Here is a 20,302-nt window from a genome sequence, read left to right on the forward strand (position 1 = left end):
TCTCAAGGATATTTTGGCAGGTGTCAGGCCACAATGTCTTGCCTGCAATACTGACTCAAGATAATCTTGGCTTTAACTCCTGGGAATTACTGATAGGAACTGAAACTGAGAAGGGTAGACAACATAGAATGAAGAGACACCAGATCCATTTCTTGGAACCAAGGTAAAAGGAAGTGGGGAAGGTATCTCCAGTCCTGGATCAGTACATGGTACCCTTGCTGTGGGTGAACAACATGATTGTCATCTTCTGGATGCAGCAGGTGAGAGAACTCGAAAGAAAGATAAAGTCTGGTAATTTTTAAAGATGTAACCTGTTCTGGTTTTGCAGTAAGTTAAAGGAGGCCTTTATTAAGCACCAACCATATTGCTGGGAGGATGAAGAGATAAGTAGAAATGTAGCTAGAAGATCAAGGACTAGATAAATGTTGTTCCTTTGTTCTTAAAGAAAGCTATGACATCAGGGAGGTGATACCATGACAAGCACATATATATTAGATTTTAGTGAGGGGATGCTGTGTAATGTTAACAGTCTCACTTTCTCCTCCAGAGCCTTCTAGATCCAGTGACCAGATATGGATAAGAGATGACTGGAGATGGCCCTGGATGTGAGGCAATCAGGGTTGAGTGACTTGTCCAAATTCAAATAACTAAGAAGTGTCACATGTCTGAGGATGGATTTGAATTCAGATCCACCTGACTCCAGGGTTGGTATTCTATCCTCTGCACCTTCTGTAGACAGAAAAAAAAAATGAAGGAGGGAGGGAGGAAATAAGCTTTTATAAAGCAGCTTCTATGTTTTGTTCAGTTTTTCAAAGTACTTTGCAAATATCTAATAGATAGAATGATAATGATATTAAGATAAGAGTGATCAATAGATAAATGGAGCTGGATGCTATCAAATAGTTTCATATTCAATGTCTAAAAAATCATAGATTTGATTTGAAATCTCTGTGCAATAAAAGTTTAAAATAAATCTTTGTTTTTTTCTTTTTAAATCCTCCTGCAGCTGCTTGCAAATCTCCCAGAAAAAGGACTAATTGAAAGTGTATGTTGACATCAAAAAAGAAGAAAACCTGCAAATTCTCAGCATGTTTAAAGGTCTTCATAGTCTAATAACCTGGGTTATTTAATATCAACCAAAAGAAGGTCCACAATGATTTCCAGGTGAGCCTACATATGAAATAAATCAACTATCACTTGGACTTAGTTCAGTATTCTGCAGAATTCATCATATATGTATATTAATTCCGAGATGTTTCACTTTAATGACAAACTTCTATTGTCTTGTAAATAGTGCTGTTCCTAATTTAAGATGCTAAGATTTCCCTATATTAAAATAAAATTATGATATGAATACTTTCACTTCATCATACATTGTCTTTAGCCACTGGGGGGGAAAATTACTCTCAGGCTAAATTTGATTTAATTAACAATTCAATTGGATATGTTAATTGCTATCAATACAGAAGAAAGGAACAGATCTTTTTACAAGTAGAATTAATGATGCTTCTTTAGAGATTGATCAAATTACCTTACATTTTGCAAATGACATTGAGAATTCAATTTATTTCAATAAATCTATATTAAGTGCTTCAATGCTAGAAAGCATGCATGAGAAGGCAATGCGAAAGTAAGGACAATGGAAAATATGCCACTTAATATTCTGTTTTAAAAAATTGATGAAAAAATTGATCGTATTTAGACTAGAAAGGAGAAGACTTAGAAATAACACAATTGTCTTCAGATTTTTGAAGAGATAACAAATTGGGAGAGGGTTGAAAGCAGTCCTTATTTGCCCCCATGAGCAGAATTTGGAGAAATTATTGAAAGTTGAAGAAAGAGAAATTCCTTTAAAGTATCTAAAAGACAACATTAAATACTTGGGAATCTACCTCCCAAGAAAAATCCAGAAACTATCTGAATACAATTATAAAACACTTCTCACCCCCCCCCCCCACAAAAGTAAAATCTAAATAATTGCAAAAATGTCAGTTGCCCATGGTTAGGTCAAGCTAATATAAAAAAGACATTTCTATCCAAATTAGATTACTTATTCAGTGTCATACCAATTAAACTATCAAATAACTATTTTATTGAGCTAGAAAAAAATAGTAACAAAATTCATCTGGAGCAACAAAAGATCAAGAATAACACGATGCTGCTGGAAAAAAAAGGAAAATGAAAATGAAGGCAGCCTAGCTCTACCAGATCTAAAACTATACTATAAAGTGACAATCAGTAAAACTACCTGGTACTGGTTAAGAAATAGAGTGATGGATCAGTGGATTAAGATAGGTTCAAAAGAAACCTCAAAAATGACAACAATCAACTGTTTGACAAACTGAAAGACATCAGCTTCTGGGATAAGAACTCACTATTTGACAAAAATTGTTGGTAAAATTGGAAAATAGTATGGCAAAAACTAGGCATAGATCCACATCTCACACCCTATACCAAAATAAGGTCAAAATGGGTACAGGGTTTAGACATAAAGGGTAACAACATAAACAATTTAATAGACTAAGAAATACTCTATCAGATCTATGGAAAGAGGATAAATTTGTGACCAAATAAGAATTGAAGAACATTATAAACTGCAAAATGAATGATTTTGATATTAAAAAAATTTTGCACTAATAAAATTGCCAAAATTAGAAAGAAAGCATAAAGCTGGAAAATAATCTTCACAACTAGGAGTTCTGATAGAGCTTTCATGTCTAAAATATATAGAGAATTACATCAAATTTATAAGGTTACAAGTCATTCCCCAATTGATAAATGGTCAAAGGATATGAATAGATACTTTTCAATTGAAGAAAATAAAGTTATATATAATCATATGAAAAAATGCTCCAAATCCTTATTGATTAGAGAAATGCAAATTAAAACAAAAATAAAGTATCGCCTCACACCTATCAGGTTGACCAAGATGAGAAAAAGGGGAAATGATCAATATTGTAGGGGTTGTGGGAGGATTGGGGCATTGATAGATTGCTGGTGGATTGTGAATGGATCCAACCATTCTGGAGAGCAATATGGAACTATGCCCAAAGAGCAATAAAATTATTCATACTCTTTGACCCAGAAATTTCAATTCTAGACCTATATTCAGAAGAAATCATAAAAAATGGGAAAAGTCCCACATGTTCCAAAAATATTCATAGCAGCTCATTTTTGTAGAGGCAAAGAATTGGAAATTGAAGGGATGCTCATAAATTGGGGGAGTGCTAAACAAGTATTGCTACATGAATACTATGGAATATTATTGTTCTATAAGAAACCATAAATGTTGAGACTCTAGAGAAGCATGTAATAATTTATAGGCTCTGATGCTGATGGAATGGACCACAACCAAGAGAATAATGTACACATTAACAACAGCACTGTGAGATGATCAACCTTGATGGAAGCAGCTCCTCTCAGAAGTTCAGAAAACTAGGACAATTCTATTAGACCAGCTATGGACAATGCTATCTCCATTCAAAAGAAAAACAAAACAAACAAAAAAAGCCAGCCCTTCAGAATCTGATGAACACTTTATAAAAATTATCTCTTATGTATTTCTTTCCCTTAATCCTAATTACTCATACCGAAAATGACTAATCTGTAAACGTATTTATCAAAAATATGTGTGTGCAACGCTAATATGACTGTCACCATTGATGGGAGGTGGGAGCGAAGGGAAAGTGGAAGAAAATTTTTGTAACTTAAAAGTATACATTTTCATATGGATGAAAAATAACAATAAATATTTTTCAAAAAAGAATAAAAAAGAAAGTTGAAGAGAAACTTTTGTTAAAAAAATTTTTAAGAAAAATATCCAAACAAAGCTGTTAAATAATGGAATAAGCTGCCTGAAGAGGAGGTGAGAGCCCCTTTATTTGAGGTCTTCAAGGAGAGTCTGAATGAACTTTTCTAGGTTTTTTTTGGCAAGGCAATGGGGTTAAGTGACTTGCCCAATGTCACAAAGCTAGATAATTGTTAAGTGTCTGAGGCCAGATTTGAACTGAGGTCCTCCTGACTCCAGGGCCAGTGCCCTAGTCACTGTGCCACCTAGCTGCCCCTCACTGTGCCATCTAGCTGCCTCTGAATGACCTTTTAAAGGGGTTGCCAAAAAGCAGAGGTATCAAACACATGATCCATTGACATTATGCAGGTGACAATACTCTTAAATATGGCCCAAACCAATTTAAAATATAATTGGAAAATATTTAACAAAATACATTAAAATATGGGTAATATTATATTTTAAAACTATCTATATGTAGCCTGAAGTAATCTTATATTTGATTTATTTGGTCCCATTTCTGTTCAAGTTTGACACCACTGCTGCAAAAAAAAAAAATTAACTAGTTTTGTATATGTGCTTTGGAGTATTGCATAGTTTGGGGGAATTTTAGCTATTCTTAGACCAAGGCACTGCAGTAAAGCGAGCTGTGTCTTATTTTCCTGGATTGATCTTGAAGAAATTGCTCATCCTCTTATATTTTTTTGCAACCTCATTCAGGCATGGGTTGAACTAGATTACTTTTGAAGAAATGTCCTCCAATAAGTTCGGAGAGATCAATAATAGGTAGACTGTTCATAGATAGACAAACAATATTAAGTGCTTATTGTGTACCAGATATTGTTTGATAATCCTTGCTTTTCTCATTGTAGACAATTTCCCCAACCAATAAAAATCACTTCCCTTCCCTGACTTAGTAGATATCCTGTATGGGTTGATATGATCCCTCTCCAAAAAAAAAAATGTCACCTAGGGGCTGATCTTCTTCTTCAAAGTAAAGGTTTACCCTCAAAAGATAGACACATAAGAAAGTTAACCTATCACCAAGGCCTGCCAGAAATTGTGCTATGTTGTCATGAATGTTCAAGATGACCCACCTCCCAGTCACTTCTTCATCATGATGAGGCCTCACTTGCCTTTAAACATGGCAGTTGAAAGTGTAAATTGAAATAGTCCATTCCATCATATGGCAGCTGATTAAATGGTAGATTGCTTTTGGAGTGATTTTTTTTTTCTCAACTCAGTTGGAAAAGTTCCTAACAATCTCTACAGTATGTTTCAACACTTCTTTCTAAGCTCTTGCCCAGAAATGAATTGCAAAGAAATTGGTATGGAGGTGCAACTCACTGAAAATTTTCTTTGAGGTACTGCAAGAGAGAAATAACAACAAAACAGAACCAGAATTCTTTTACTCAGAACAATATATGTTTTGAACAAATAAGTAGTAAATCAGGCTATAAAATGCCCTTCAATTCTCCTAATTCAATGAAATAAGTTGTTTAACTGAATGGACTAAGCAGTTCAATTATAGTAGTTAAATTATTTTAGCTTAGTTTAGTTTTTTAAATTCAGTTACTTTTAAATTAATATTTTCTCTCTTACTCCCTAATTTCCAATGAACTAACTTTTTAAATGAATGAATAAATGAAACTTTCATAATAAATATTCATAGTCAAACAAGCAACAACACCTCTGGTCATGTCCAAAAATTGTGTCTTATCTTGAACTTTGAGTTCCTCCTTTCTCTCTCTCTCTCTCTCTGGGTATCATCTCCATTATAGGTCTTTTGGGATTATGAATGTCCATTCTTTGAGTCAAGTTTTCAAGTCTTTCAAAGTTGTTCTTCTTTATAATGCTATTGTTGTTGCAAAAAAGTTAACTAGTTTTGCATATGTGCCTTGGAGTATTGCATAGTTTTTTGGAATTCTAGCTATTCTTAGACCAAGGCACTGCAGTAAAGAGAGCTGTCTTATTTTCCTGGATTGACCTTCAACAAATTGCTCATCCTCTTATATCTTATTTTCCTGGTGAGGGAAACTGGAAATTATAATGCTTGTCACTTCACACCTCACATGGGTATTGTGAGCTTTATCAAGGTCATGTTTGTGTGGAGTCTTAAGATTCTCAGATGTAGGATGTTATAAAGATAATGGATGTTATTATTAATAATTCTTTCAAGTTAGATTCAGCACACATGTAAAATCTCATGTAGATGAAGATACTGTCTCATAAACTGATATGAAAATTCTTTTCAGAATCACAGGACTTATTTATATTTTCTCAACATGACAAATTCCTCAAATTCTTTTGTGTTTATTTGACTATACTTTGCATTTCTCAGGCTTCCTTATGTCAGTGATAATTTTGTAATATTTTTTGCTTTTTTAAATCTTTAAGTCTTTAGCATAATGTCATGGGGAGGGAGGGAAAAGTTAATCCTATTATTTCTTAGCAGATTTTATCAATCTATACAACTGCAAATTAGCAAATGTTCTTCAACTCATCATCTTAGAGAACTGAATTGTCTTAGAGACTCTTTTGCCAAGGATCACATAGCCAGATCCAAGTCTTCTTTACTTCCTATCTACCTCACCATGTGTCTTTCATCTTACACATAGTAAACATTTAGTAAATAATTGTTGTTTGAATGAATTTATTGTTTCACTTGTGCTTTTCTCCATCTGTCTTTAGTCCACTTATATAATAAGTAGATCAACATTTTGAGGGGTTTTTTAAAGTTAGAATTATATCTTGTTATTACTTGGGAGGAAATTTTTTTTAAATTGCTGCCAGGGATTTTGAAGAATGAGGTGTAGGTTTGAGACATTCATTTAAATCTAGATAACAACAGGGCTAGGGAACTTCTCTAATAAACTGTTTAAATTTGGAAAGGCTGTTCCTCTATTTGTGGGTAGCTCTGATTTTAACAAAATCAATATAGGCAAATATGTAAAGATCTTGGATTGTCTCTGAAAAAAGTAAGTTTAGGGATTGAATCTGTTTCAAATGACCTTTGGATAAAATCTAAGTTGCTGCATGTGGCAAAAAGATTCATAGAAATCCTTAGAATCATGACTTCTTCCTTCTACCTCATTAGATCAAATACCCTATAAAATGGACAGAATTGATATTAATCCAGTTTAGATTCATTTTTAAATTAAATTAAATTTTAATTTATTTTATTTTTTTAGAATTAACTAACCTGCTGCTACCCAGCCTACATTACATTGTGATGAATGAATGATGAATAAATGAAACTCTCTTAACAAACATGCATTACCAAGCAAAGCAGATTCCTTCATGACCATGTCCATAAATATATGCCTCATCCTTCCAAAGAGAGGAATTATATTTTAATCCTAGAAGCAACAGGGAACTATTAAAGTTTCTTGGAAAACATTTCTAAAAATTAAGTGGCACAATGGATAGAGGGTTGGACCTGGAGTTCAAATCTAGCCTCAGATACCTACTATCAGTGGGATCCTGGACAAGTCTCTTAACATCATTTGGTTTAGCTTCTGAATCTGAAAAATGAACTGCAAAAAGAAATGACAAACCACGCCAGTATCTTTGCCAAGAAAAGGCCAAATTGGATCAACTAGAATCAGACATGACTGAAAATGACTGAACAACAATAACAAGAATCTTTTGGGTGGGGGGGTGGAAAGAAATATAAGGTTAAAATTCATTTTGCTTTGACAAGTCCCAGTCCCCTAAGATGCAGTTCTGAGACTTCTCTGATAGAAAATGATGACATAAACCTCCTATAGTTTTTCTCTAAACAACTTTGAACCACCAAGATTCTATCAAACAAAACTAAAAAGCTGAAAAATTAGAAGAAAATGCCAATTTACCTCTTAGGAAAAATAACTGACCCTGGAAAACATATCCAGAAGAGATCATTTACAAATTATTGATCTATCTGAAAGTCAAGATCAGGAAAAAGAGTCTGGACAATTTCATGCTGTAAATTATCATGGAAAAGTGATCTAATATCATAGAACAGGAAGCTAACATAGTCCTTGAAAGAATCTATAGATCAAATCCCAGAAAGATTAAAAACTCCAAGGAAATATTGTAGCCAAATTTCAGAATTCTCAGCTAACAGAGAAAATACTGCAAGCAGCCAAAAGAAGCAATTTAAATACCAGAGAACCTCAGTCAGGATTACATAGGACTTACCAGCTTCAACATTAAAGGATTGAAGTGCCTAAAATATGATATTACAGAAAGATCTTGGATTACAAGCAAGAATCAACTATCCTGAAAAATTCTGCATATTCATTCAGGGGAAAAGATGGTCTTTCAATGAAATAGAGGACTTTGAAACTTACCTGATAAAAAGACCAGAACTGAACAGAAAATTTGATCTTCAAATACAAGACTCAAGAGATGCACAAAAAGGTGAATGGAAGTGGGAGGGGAGTGGAATGTTAGACAACTCTTGAGAAATGTATTTCTCTTAGAACAATTGAAAGGAAAAATATTTAGAAAGAGGATGTGGATATAAATTGATTGTGATGTGATCAAACTTTTAATTCTTGAGAATTGAATTCCTATTCAGTCAGTGGAAGGGAGGGAACTTAAAAATGGCTTGTTTACATAAATTAACTATGATGTGATCAAACTCTTAACTCTTAAACACTGTATTATATTGGGACAGTTGAAGAGATTGTTCATAAGAAGATGTGAGATTAAATTGATTATGAGGAAAGGATGCTTATGGCTCTTGAGAACTGTACTTTTAACAGGACAGTTGAACGTAGCATACTTTAACAGAGGGTGTGGGTACAAGAGAGGTATAAAATAATTAAGTCATGAATAAAGAGTATATAACAGATCAACGCATTAGAGAATAAATAGCTCCACATGATGAACACAAAGGACCTATTATAGTAAAGAGAAAGAAGGGAGAGTATGAGAACTAAATAAATCTCAGTAGATTCGACTCAAGGGAATAACCTATGTTCATAAATGGGTTTAGAAACTTATTCAAAACTACAGGGAAGTAGGGATATGTAAAAGTAAAGGTAAAGTTAAAGCTAAAGTAAAAAAAGAAAAAGGGAAAGGGAAAGGGAGAAGAAAAGGGAAGAGGGGTGGTAGAAGATAGGGTAGGTGAGAAATACAGCAATTAGAAGCAAATCACTGATGAAGAAGAATAAGGGGGAAAAGAGAGAAAAACATATAAAGAGGGGTAAGATAGGATGGATGGGGAAAATGAATTAGTAATTTAACCATGAATGTGAAAGGGATGAATTATCCTAGAAAGTAAAAGTGGATTGCAGAGGTGATTAAAAAAACAAAATCTTACAATGTGTTGTTTACAAGAAACGCATTTGAAATAGAGAGATACACACAGGAAAAAGATATTACTCTTCAGCTGAAGTAAAAAGAAAAGCAGGGGTAGCAAACCTTATCTCAAACAAAACAAAAGCAAAAAAATCTAATTAAAAGGGACAAGGAAGGACAAAACTATTGTAAAGCTAAGGCTAAGTAATAGATGATTTTGTGAAATGTTATGAAGTATTCCTTATAATACCCATCGATTATGGGAGGAATAAACAAATTATGGTATAAGCATGTTATGAAGTTCTATTGTTCTCTAAGAAATAAAGAATGTCCTGCCTTCAGAAAAACTTGGAAAGACTTGCAAAAATTAAGTGAGTGAAGTGAATGAAGTGAGTAGAACTAGGAGTGAAGTGAGCACTAGGAGAACATTGTACACATTAACAGGAACATTGTGAGATGATCAACTATGATGGAAGCAACTTGCAGTTCAGGGATTAAGGACAATCCTGAAAGATCTGTTAAGGAAATAACATCCGCATTCAGAGAAAAAGCTATAAATTCTGAAAGCAGAGCAAAGCATACTATGTCCACTTTTTAACATTTCTATTATGTTTTTTTTTCCTTTCCTTTCCAGGGTTTATTCTCCTTAGTTTTAATTCTTCTATCAAACATGATTCTTATATGAAACTGTTAAAAAAATTGTATTTATACAACCTTTATCAAATTGTTTGCTGCCATGGAGAAGGGGGAGGGAAGGAAGGGTAGTAGAAAAAATATTGAACTCAAAAGCTTGTAAAAGAAAGAAGGTTGAAAACTATATTTGCATGGAATTGGAAAATTATAAAAACAAATGCAAAAAAAAATTGAGTTTCAAAGTTTCTCTCTCCCTTCCTTACCTTCCTTCTCCCTAAAAGAGTAAGCAATATGACATTGGTTATAAAGACCTATCACTCATTTATTAAATCATAGACAGGGTTGTCATCTTCCTTGGTTAAATCACAGGTTTCTTCCCCCCCAAACTCCCCAAAAGGTTTGTATGTATCTATATAGGCATATACAGGAGGAGCACATGACTGACAGTATCAAAAACACATAAAGTAGAATGCAAATGCTAAAAAATTCATTGCTGGAGCAGCTAGGTGGTGCAGTGTCTAAAGCACTGACCCAGGAGTCAGGTGGACCTGAGTTGAAATCCTAACTCAAACACTAAGAATTGTCTAGCTGCATGGCCTTGAGCAATTCACTTAACCCCATTGCCTTGCCAAAAACAAAACAAAACAAAAAAAAAAGTTCATTGTAATTAGCAGTTGAGATATTATTGGTTATTTTGAAAAGAATAGTTTCACTTTAATTGTAGGATCAGAAGCCATACAGAAATGAAAAAAGACTAAGAAGGAAGTTATGGAAGTGGAGATCATGATCATAGATGACTTGTTTGAAAAGACTTCCAAATATAACCCTTATTTTTTTGTGCTTTTGAGTCTGTCTCTCCAGATCCTCATAGCACTTGCCTCCTCTGTAATCTTTTTCATTCATTCATTCATTCATTCATTCATTCATTTTTAGTCTGTCCTTATCTGTTATCTCTATCCTACTTTCCTACTTCCCATAAATATTCTCAAGTTTTGTTCATTCTTAACAAGAAAAAAAATCCTTTATTTCACAAGACATAGACCTGCTTTCAAGCTGTCCATTTCATAAACTCCTATAAAATTATCCATAATCATTGCCTCTACTTCTCTACCTCGCCACTATTACATTGATGAAACTAACCAGGGAGGTTACCAATATTTACTTAATTGCTAAATCTGATTATCCTTTCTTATCTACTTTGGTTTCTCTTTTTATTTTTGATTCTGTTGAACATCACCCTTTCTTCTTTATTCTCTCCACCTTCACCTTTTTGGGCATTATTTTCTCCCGATTTACCTTCTATCTTTCTGACAACTCCTCAAATTCCTTTTTCGAATCATTATTCATTTTTTGGCTCTTAAACATGAGTGTTTTCCAATATTCTGTCCTGGATCTTCTCTCATCACTCTACACTCCTGGGAATCTAAGTAGATCTCATGGATTCAATTATCATCTCAACATATTTAACTCAAACTATTTATGTATCTTTCATATTATTCCTGATAGCATCAGGAATAGCAATATCACCACATCACCAACTGCCTGTTGGATATGCCCATATCTTAAATTCTAAATATACAAAATGATAGTCATATTATTCCCACCTAAAGCTAAATCTTTTGAAGATGTCACCATTTTTCCATTCTCTCACATTTGCAATCTTGAAAGTTATTCATCAGGGGTGGCTAGATAGCACAGTGGATAGAGCACCAGCCTTGGAGTCAGAAGTACCTGGGTTCAAATCCGATCTCAGACACTTAATAATTACCTAGCTGTGTGGCCCTGGGCAAGCCACTTAACCCCATTGCCTTGCAAAAATCTAAAAAAAAAAAGTTATTCATGTCTCTTCATGCTCTCTTATTCCCCCATATTGAACCAATTGTCAAGTTTTATGAACTCTCACTCCACAGTATACCCCATTTATATTTTCCATGCAAAACTGTAGAGCGTAGCAAGGTTATGAAAAATTTTAAATGCCAAAGAAGGGAGTTAAAATATAATCCTAGAGGTAATATCACTGGATACTATTGAGTAGAGAGGTGACATGTTTCAGAGTTGCAATCCATAAAAAGTTACTTTGAGCACACAGAGAAAACAGGAATTATAGATATTGAGAAATGTCTAAGCAAATTGTGGCATCCGAATGAAATCATCATATCATCATACCACAAGAAATAAAGAATGTGATGAATTGAGAGAAACCTGGAAAGACTTGTAAGACATGAAGAGAGAATTATACATATAGCAATATATGAAGTAATTGCAACATGATGACTTTTAGTTTCTAGCTCTTAATCTATGAGCCTATGGACCTAACAGTACTTCAAAAAACAGTAATAAACTCTGCTTAAATATCAGAGTGATGGATGGGGAAAATGTCAATTACTGTCAATATTAGAGCGCACACACTCTTCCTTTTTGTTAAAAAATGATAAATTGCAAAAAGATGAAAGCGACATGTGCTATCTTGTGATGATGCCTAATTCTTGATGAATGTTCCTTGCCAGGGCAACCAAAGCAACCAAGGTTTTTCAGTGTTGATTGGAAAAAATCTCTTGTATCAAAACAAATTAGAGCTATCAAAATTTAAAATTTTTTATCAGCTTTTTTAAATCTATAGGAAAAGATCACTGAACTACTCTTTTCAGTAGACTAAAAGAACAACTGAGTAATTGTACACAAACTTAGCACTTCCTTTCCTGAGATGGGAGCCTGAGATTGTAGAATAATGTTTATACTGTCAGGCACAATTGTTCTGCTGGAGAGTTTGGATGAACCACTTTTTAAATGTGAGGAAAAAAAAGAAATGATGGGATCAGACTGGAGCTTCAGTGTTACTCTCTACCCCTGGTACTCCTTCCTCTGACAGGAGAAAGTGAAGATTAGACATTGGAGCCTTCCTTTCAGATTATTCATTTAAAGAAGGAAGTGAGGGCTTCCTTCTCATTCTTTCTCCCTGCCAGCATATCTCTAAACATCATTGCTCCATTCTAAGTACCCATCTTCTGCCTACTTCCCACTCACCCCTCTTTGATATCTACTAAATAGAATTTTTGTGAGGCATATATACAATATAAATGTATAAGATATTTTGCAAACTTTATAATATTATATAAAGGTCTGTTATTCCAATATAGGTTCAAATATGGGGGAAAATGAACATTATCTTTACCTATCTTATCAATAAACCTCCAATTGTACAGTGTCTACAAAGAGTAACTAAAATATTTGAAAAAATATCCCAGCTGCAATATCTTCAGAATGCCTCAATCTATTTGAGGGTATGAATCCATAAACTATTGCAATTTGAAAGAAAATAATCATTTTTTTTTGCAGGGCAATAGGGTTAAGTGACTTGCCCAAGGTCACATAACTAGGCAATTATTAAGTTTCTGAGGCCAGATTTGAATTCAGGTACTCCTGACTCTAGGGCTGGTGGTTCTATCCACTGCACCATCTAGCCACCCCTAAAAATAATCATTTTAAAAGCAAGAAACATGCTTGCTTGCTTGTCTGTTTTATTTAACTAAAGTGTATTCTCACATTTTCTCTGTTTGGCCTATTTTGTTTAGACTTTTATTGTCATTCATTTGATTCAGGGTTAATTTTCTTTCTCCTTTCTTTTTTAATTTTTTCTTTTGGTGGAAAGCTTTGACATAATAGTTCATAATCATTTGGAGTCAATGTTTTCCCCAAAATTGAGTCAGTCATTTTATTATATAAACAGAATTTTAAAGATAATTGCTGTGGGAGTGATGTGTTCATTCATAGTGTAGCACTGATCTTTCATATAGAATTTTTATAGTTATGTGCATTAAATCTACCCCAGTTTTTTTAAAAAGGGGTATTGCTCTTTTCCTTGGGAAATAAATATATATAGAAAGTTAAGGGTTCACATTTTTACTAATGACCTGACATTTGTAGTTAATTGGAAAAACAAAGCTGAAGGAAGTTTAGAAACAGAAAAACATGAAAATTCAGTCAAATCCTTCACAACTACCATCTCTTTTTGTTGTATTGTGGAGAGATGGATGCTAACCATGCCAATGCCAACATGCAATTCACTCAACAGGCACTAACACTGACCATTAGAAAGATGCTTTCTTCTTAAAATGTTCTATGATGATACAGCCCCATTACAATATGGAGCCATTACAATATACAGATTTGGGGGTAATAAACTTTAGTACTCTCTCCAAATTCAATTTCCACAGAATGGTTATTCCAAAAAACACATGATATAATATCACTGATAGTTTTGTCAAACAGAGAGGGGAGGAAATGCAGATGAAATACAAAAATGATATGTGAAGAGACCTTATTGGCAGATCTCTGATCACTAGCAGCATGCTACTCAGAGATTGTGCTGCAAAATATGATTGAGTAATTCAATAAAGAATTTTTAATGTTTAAAAGATCAAGACTGCAAGGTCTAGATGCCAGTATAATTTCTTTAAAAGCAAGATAATATGAACAATGTTTTCAAAGAAAGCCAACAAGCAAGTGGCAGAATTATAAAGGAGACAATCTTTATGTACCATATGAACAGATAATTCATTAAATAAAATTTTATTGTTTGCCAAGTGGGAAACAATAAATATGTGCCAAAAAAGATAATACCGTGTGAATACAGACAAACCACACTGTTCAAGCTACTAATAATTTCTAGTCTCTTTAAAGAATGCTGCTGAAATCATACCTTCCTGAAAGCCAAGCTACATTCTCTTTATGAGCTTCATAAGGTTCTATGTCAGATGCTGTTTAACAAAATCTTTTATTTTCCTAAAGGAATTGCTTTAGTACCATCTCAAGTTCCAGCACTGCCTCCATGGGTGGAACCTGATTCTTTTAATATTCTTATTGAAAGGATAGATATTCTATAGAATTGGTAATGAGACAGCAGTATTCAAGGGACAAAATTATTCTGTTTTATGATGGGATACTGTCCCTGTTATTAAGTGATTTGAGTTCAGCTCTTGATGCTTAACAGTTTCATTATTTCATCTTTATTATTCTTTGTTGCTTTGTACATTTCATGCACTACTTGGTGTTTTATCAGGACTTTTTTCTTGTGTTGAAGCAATAGAGGGAAGAACATAGGGAGCATTTTCTAGTGCAGCCTGTCACTGGATGACTGAGCTGTCAGTCAGCATTAGGTTACCCAGCAGGGAAACAACACCCAATTAAAATAATAACTGGCTGTCTTGATGCTGATATGCTGATTGACAACTCAGTAAGCCAGAGACTTTGATGGGGGGGAGAGAGAGAGAGAGAGAGAGAGAGAGAGAGAGAGAGAGAGAGAGAGAGAGAGAGAGAGAGAGAGAGAAGGGAGAGAAGGCCATCATTGCATCAATAGGTACAGTTTGCAAATTATAAGACTGAATAGCCTATGCTATACATGTGCATTCATATATAGACAACAATTCTTCCATTCTTCCACCTTCCTACAGGGAATAATTAGAACAAAATTCCTCCATACACCTCTGAATGAGTTCAAAATATAAAGCCTTCAAGAATCACTAGTCCTAATGTATGTTTCAGTGCATTCAATAATATCTTGACTTCTATAATAATTATTGTATATTTTAAAAGGTGAAGGAAGCAAAAATAAGTCCTTCTAGGAATTTAATTTTTTAACAAGGAGAAGCAAGTCACTGGAATGCAATGATGGGAACTTTGTAGGGAAGACATAATTCCAAAATAGAATTTATGATAGAAGGGAGAAATCTGGGAATAATTTACTTTTCACCCTATATTTTTGGAAAGCAGATTTTTAAAGTGTTCAAAGAAAGGAGGTAGGTTCTCATACATTCAAACACAAAAATGAATGTTAATCTAAATGGATGTCAAACTCAAAAATAAAATTCTGAAGACACACAGGGAAGCATTTCTAGGAAAAAAAAGGTTTTGCAAAGGCTGATAGGGATGCAAAGTGAACTCAGCAAAGAACTCTGTTTTTTAATCTACTGGTACTGTTGCAAGAGCAACAAGGGATATAAAATAGCAAGCCATATCAATGCTCACATCAATGATATCATAGATTCATTATAGTCCTTCAGAAAGTCATCTATAATTGTTGCCTTCATCACTTCCCACTCTCTTGTAAACCTCTGTAATCTGACTTTTAATTCAACTGAAACTGTTACCTCCAAAGTTACCAGTGATCTCAAAATTGCCAAAGAGAATGGATTTTTCACAATCTTGAGTTTCCATGACTTTTCTGCTGTTTTTGACACCTTCTTCAGGATACTCCCTTCTCTATAATTTTTCATAACACGACTCTTTCCTCCTTCTCCTCTTATCCATTCACCCACTGTTTTTTAGTCTTCTTTGCTGATTGTTCCATCATGTCACAAACATAACTATGGATATCTCCCCCATGACTCTGGCTTTGAACCCCTCCAATTTTTGCTCTATTTCATCTCATAAGTGATATCATCAACTTTCACAGATTCAATTATTATCTCCATACTGATGATTCCCACCTCTGTATGTCCAACTTTAGTCTATGCTACTTTGATATGTTCAATTAAATGGTCTGGAATGATCATAAATTCAATATGACTAAAAAAGAGCTTATCATTATTTTTCCTTCCAAACTCCTCCCCATTTGCAACTTCCCTATTAATATCTACCATTCTCCCAGTCATCCAGTCCCAAAAATTGGACATCATCCTAAATCCTCACTCTCATTCATCTCACATATGCAATCCATTGCTAGATCTACCTTCACAACATCTCACCAACATGCCTCCTTCTCTCAACTCATGCAACCATAACTAGTTCCTCATTAGGTCGTTCCTGGATTATTGCAAAAATCTTATATCATCTCTTTCTGCCTTAAGCATCTTCCATTCCACCTCATATGCTAAAGTTATTTTTGTAAAGTATAAAATTAAATTTGTAAAGTATAAATCTGACCATACCTTCTTCCATCTTTTAATGAGAATTCAGGAGTGATCAAGGATCAATTTTATTTTTTTCCAGTCCTATATTTTCATTAATGTAAAGAATGTCCTCTACTAGTGTAGATCAGCAAATGATCTACAACATAGACTTTTAAAGAATTACCTAGGAAATGAAAAGGTTAAAAGATTGACTTTGGGTACCATAAACTAAGCCAGAAATAGGACTTGAATCCATGTATTGTGATTTGGTTGATATGCTGTTGTGGGCAAGTTGCAGCAGACAGATGATGATGATGAAGATGATGATGCTGATGATGATGATAACTAGATAGACAGAGATAGAGATAGGTAGGTAGATAGATAGATAGATAGACAGATAGATAGATGGGTAGTATAAATAGTTTGTATCCATAATGCCCAACATTATGCAAACATTTGGGAACATAAATCCAAGTCTCTTCCTCCACAAAAGAAGAATCTCTATCTCCTTGAGGAGCATAGACTTTAATGGGAGAAAATAAGACATAAAAGAGTTGAAAAGCTTGGGGCAGGGGGGAGGAACCTGCACAGAGAAAGGTATAAAATCTGGTGAGTCAGGAATGAAGGCAACAGAGAAGTGAGAGTGGCTGTGTGTTTCTTTCTCAAGTTTTTATACAGGAACTCACCAATCAGCAAAGGCCATAGGAGTAAAAGCATCTACATATTAACTGCAGCAGCAACAACAACAACAACAAAAGCACCTTGCATTGACAGGGCATAGCCCTTTGATCTGGCAATACCACTATTAGGTGTTTATCTCAAAGACATCATAAAAAAGGGAAAAGAACCTACATGCTCAAAAATATTCACTGTAGCTCTTTTTTGTGTTGGCAAATAATAGAAATTGAGGGGATGCCCATAAATTGGGGAATGACTGAACAAGTTGTAGTATATGAATGTGAATTGGAATACTATTGTTCTATAAAAAAGTCATGTGTAAGCAGATTTCAATAAACCTAGAAAGTCCTACAAGTGCTGCTGCTTAGTGAAGCAAGCAGGACCAGGAGAACAATACCTGTAGTAACAACAACATTGTGTGATGATCAGTTATGATAGACTTAGCTCTTCTCAGCCATAAGTGATCAAAGATAATTCCAAAAGGCCTTGTTGAAAATTTCATCCACATTCAGAGAAGAACTTTAGAGTCTAAATGAAGACCAAAGCATACTGTTTTCACTTTTTAAAAATTAGAGTTTTTTTTCTTCCTCATGATGTTTTTTCCTTTTTGGTCTGATTCTTCTTTCATAACATGACTAATATGGAAATATTAAAATAATTGTGATATGTGTGTATATTTACATACATGTAAATATATACATATATATCAAATTACTTACTGTCTTGGGGAGAAAACAGACAAGGGAAGGAGGGAGGGAGAATAATGTGAAACTCAAAATCTTACAAAAATGAATAGTGAAAACTCTATTTACATGTAATTGTTGAAAGTAAAATACTATTAACTGAAAAATAAATATAGCAAAAGAATATTAAAAAGAAACTTTCTTTGGCAAAGCCATAGAAAGTCCCTTGGAATCAGAAGAGAAACTAGATGGTGATAGTTTTCTCTATACTTAGTCAAACTGCTCTTGGCAGAACAGGTTTGACTTGCTACTGGGTTCATATTCAAAGTTGTCCTAGCTTTTCAGATCTTATAAACTTCATATTCCAAGGGTCATAACCTTCAGGAAATCTAAAATCACACCTGAACCAGAGAGACATAGTAGTAGAATGATTCAACAATATTGGTTGCATCAAAGACACTTGTCTGAATTGAAAGAAAACACACCAGAAAGATGACCATCTAGGTAAGGTTGATTTGATCTCTATCAAGCATGAATCACATTCTTGTCATATTATAGATATTTTAAAATTGCAAGAGTTGATTAGTGAACAATGGAAAGTTTGAAAAGTCATAACTGAATGACCAAATTCACAAGTGTGGAGATATAAATAGAAAAGTGACGGTTTCCTTGATTTAAATTTTAATAGGGAAGAAAACACATGAAGGGAAGGTGAAAAGGTCTGGTGGTACTTAAAGTACAATAATAGTGAGGCTGGCAAGCCCATGGGCTCTTAGGATATAATGGCATGCCAGATGGCAGCACCCCTTGAAAGTTTGGAGAATATATGATATGAAAATTTAGTAGGGCCAAATGTTAAAATGAAAGGATAGCAATGCCCAGGGGAACTCTAACTTACAGGAGTGTGGTTTGTGACTCCCTAACAATCAAGCAGTATGAGAAGTTATCTTCCTCCCAAAGAAAAGGGGAAAGGAAACTGAAGGGTTCTGATCCATAACCAGTGAGCAATGAAGGATGGACTGGGAAGTTATTGTGGAACAGTGCTTCATGTTTCCCTTCTGAGAGGGAGAAGATGGGAAAATCACCATCTATTCAGGTGGGGAAAAGAGAGCTATCAGGAAGGTTAGACATTTAGAGTCTTCTGCTGAGCACTCCAGCACCTATTGGGACCTAGTTAGTAAATAACAGAAACTCTTTTGAGTTTAGAATGCCTAAGTTCAAATCTATCCTCTGACACACAGTCATTGTATGATCATAGACAAATCATTTGTCACAGGCAGTTAAAATTATAAGTTATAGATGAGTTATCAGTCTTTATCAGTGAAGTATTTCTCACACTGATAAAAATCAAGCTGGAACAAAAAACGTTTTCCATGAACACAGAAACCATGGAGATTTTTTTATCTATATATTCTTGGTGCCTGAATTACCATTAAATTGAATTTGTTTTTTGATGTTGCTGTCTAGATTCTAAAAACCATAAAAGGAAAAAATAAATGGATGCAGTATGAGAAGCTGGTAAAAAAATTTAGTCTTTGAAAATTTTGAATTAATTACTTTGAAAATTACTTTGAAATACAGAAGAAAATAAGACAACAAGTTCCCATTGAGAAGAGTTTAATTATTTTGCTTCATTCATTAAAAGAAATAATCCTAATAGCTTGGGATTGTCATAAAGGATTCCATGCAATAGGCAATGTTCTGAATTTATACCATAAAAGCACTATAGTCTATGAGAAGTTATCTTAATTAAACACTTCTGAGAGGCACACAACTCCTATTTACATAAGATGCAGAGTTGATCTCATGCTCTATTGGGTATCATGGTAGAATATATAAAAAGTATGTATTCTTGTCTGGAGGGAGATAAATAGTGGCCAAGCAAAGTTGGCAATGATAAAGAAGGGAATGGACCAGATGGTTCAGTTACATAAACTCTTTAGACAAGGGATGAAAATTGATTCATCCTTAGACTATGCAGAAAAGATTGTATTAATTAATTAATTAGATTAATACTTTATTTCATCATTAAAAGGGACAAGCTTTAGAGAAAATATTGGAAGAGAGGTCAAGGACTAACGAGAGAGAAAAATAACCATTTTCAGACTCCCTCCTCCAACCCAGACAATCAAAAGAAAGGGAAACTGCACCAAAATAGTGATTAAAACTGAAATGATCAAAGCTCACTAAAAACATAGCATAAGACAAAAATCTTACTAAGTAGCATTGAAGAAACAATGTAACTAAAATTCCCATTTGCCCTATACACCACACATACCAGGAACTCTTGGCACAAGCAAATTGGCAGGTTTCTGTTTCAGGTTTAGACTACTATGTCTCCTGGA

This window comes from Macrotis lagotis, chromosome X, assembly GCF_037893015.1.
Source record: "Macrotis lagotis isolate mMagLag1 chromosome X, bilby.v1.9.chrom.fasta, whole genome shotgun sequence".
Taxonomy (NCBI): domain Eukaryota; kingdom Metazoa; phylum Chordata; class Mammalia; order Peramelemorphia; family Peramelidae; genus Macrotis; species Macrotis lagotis.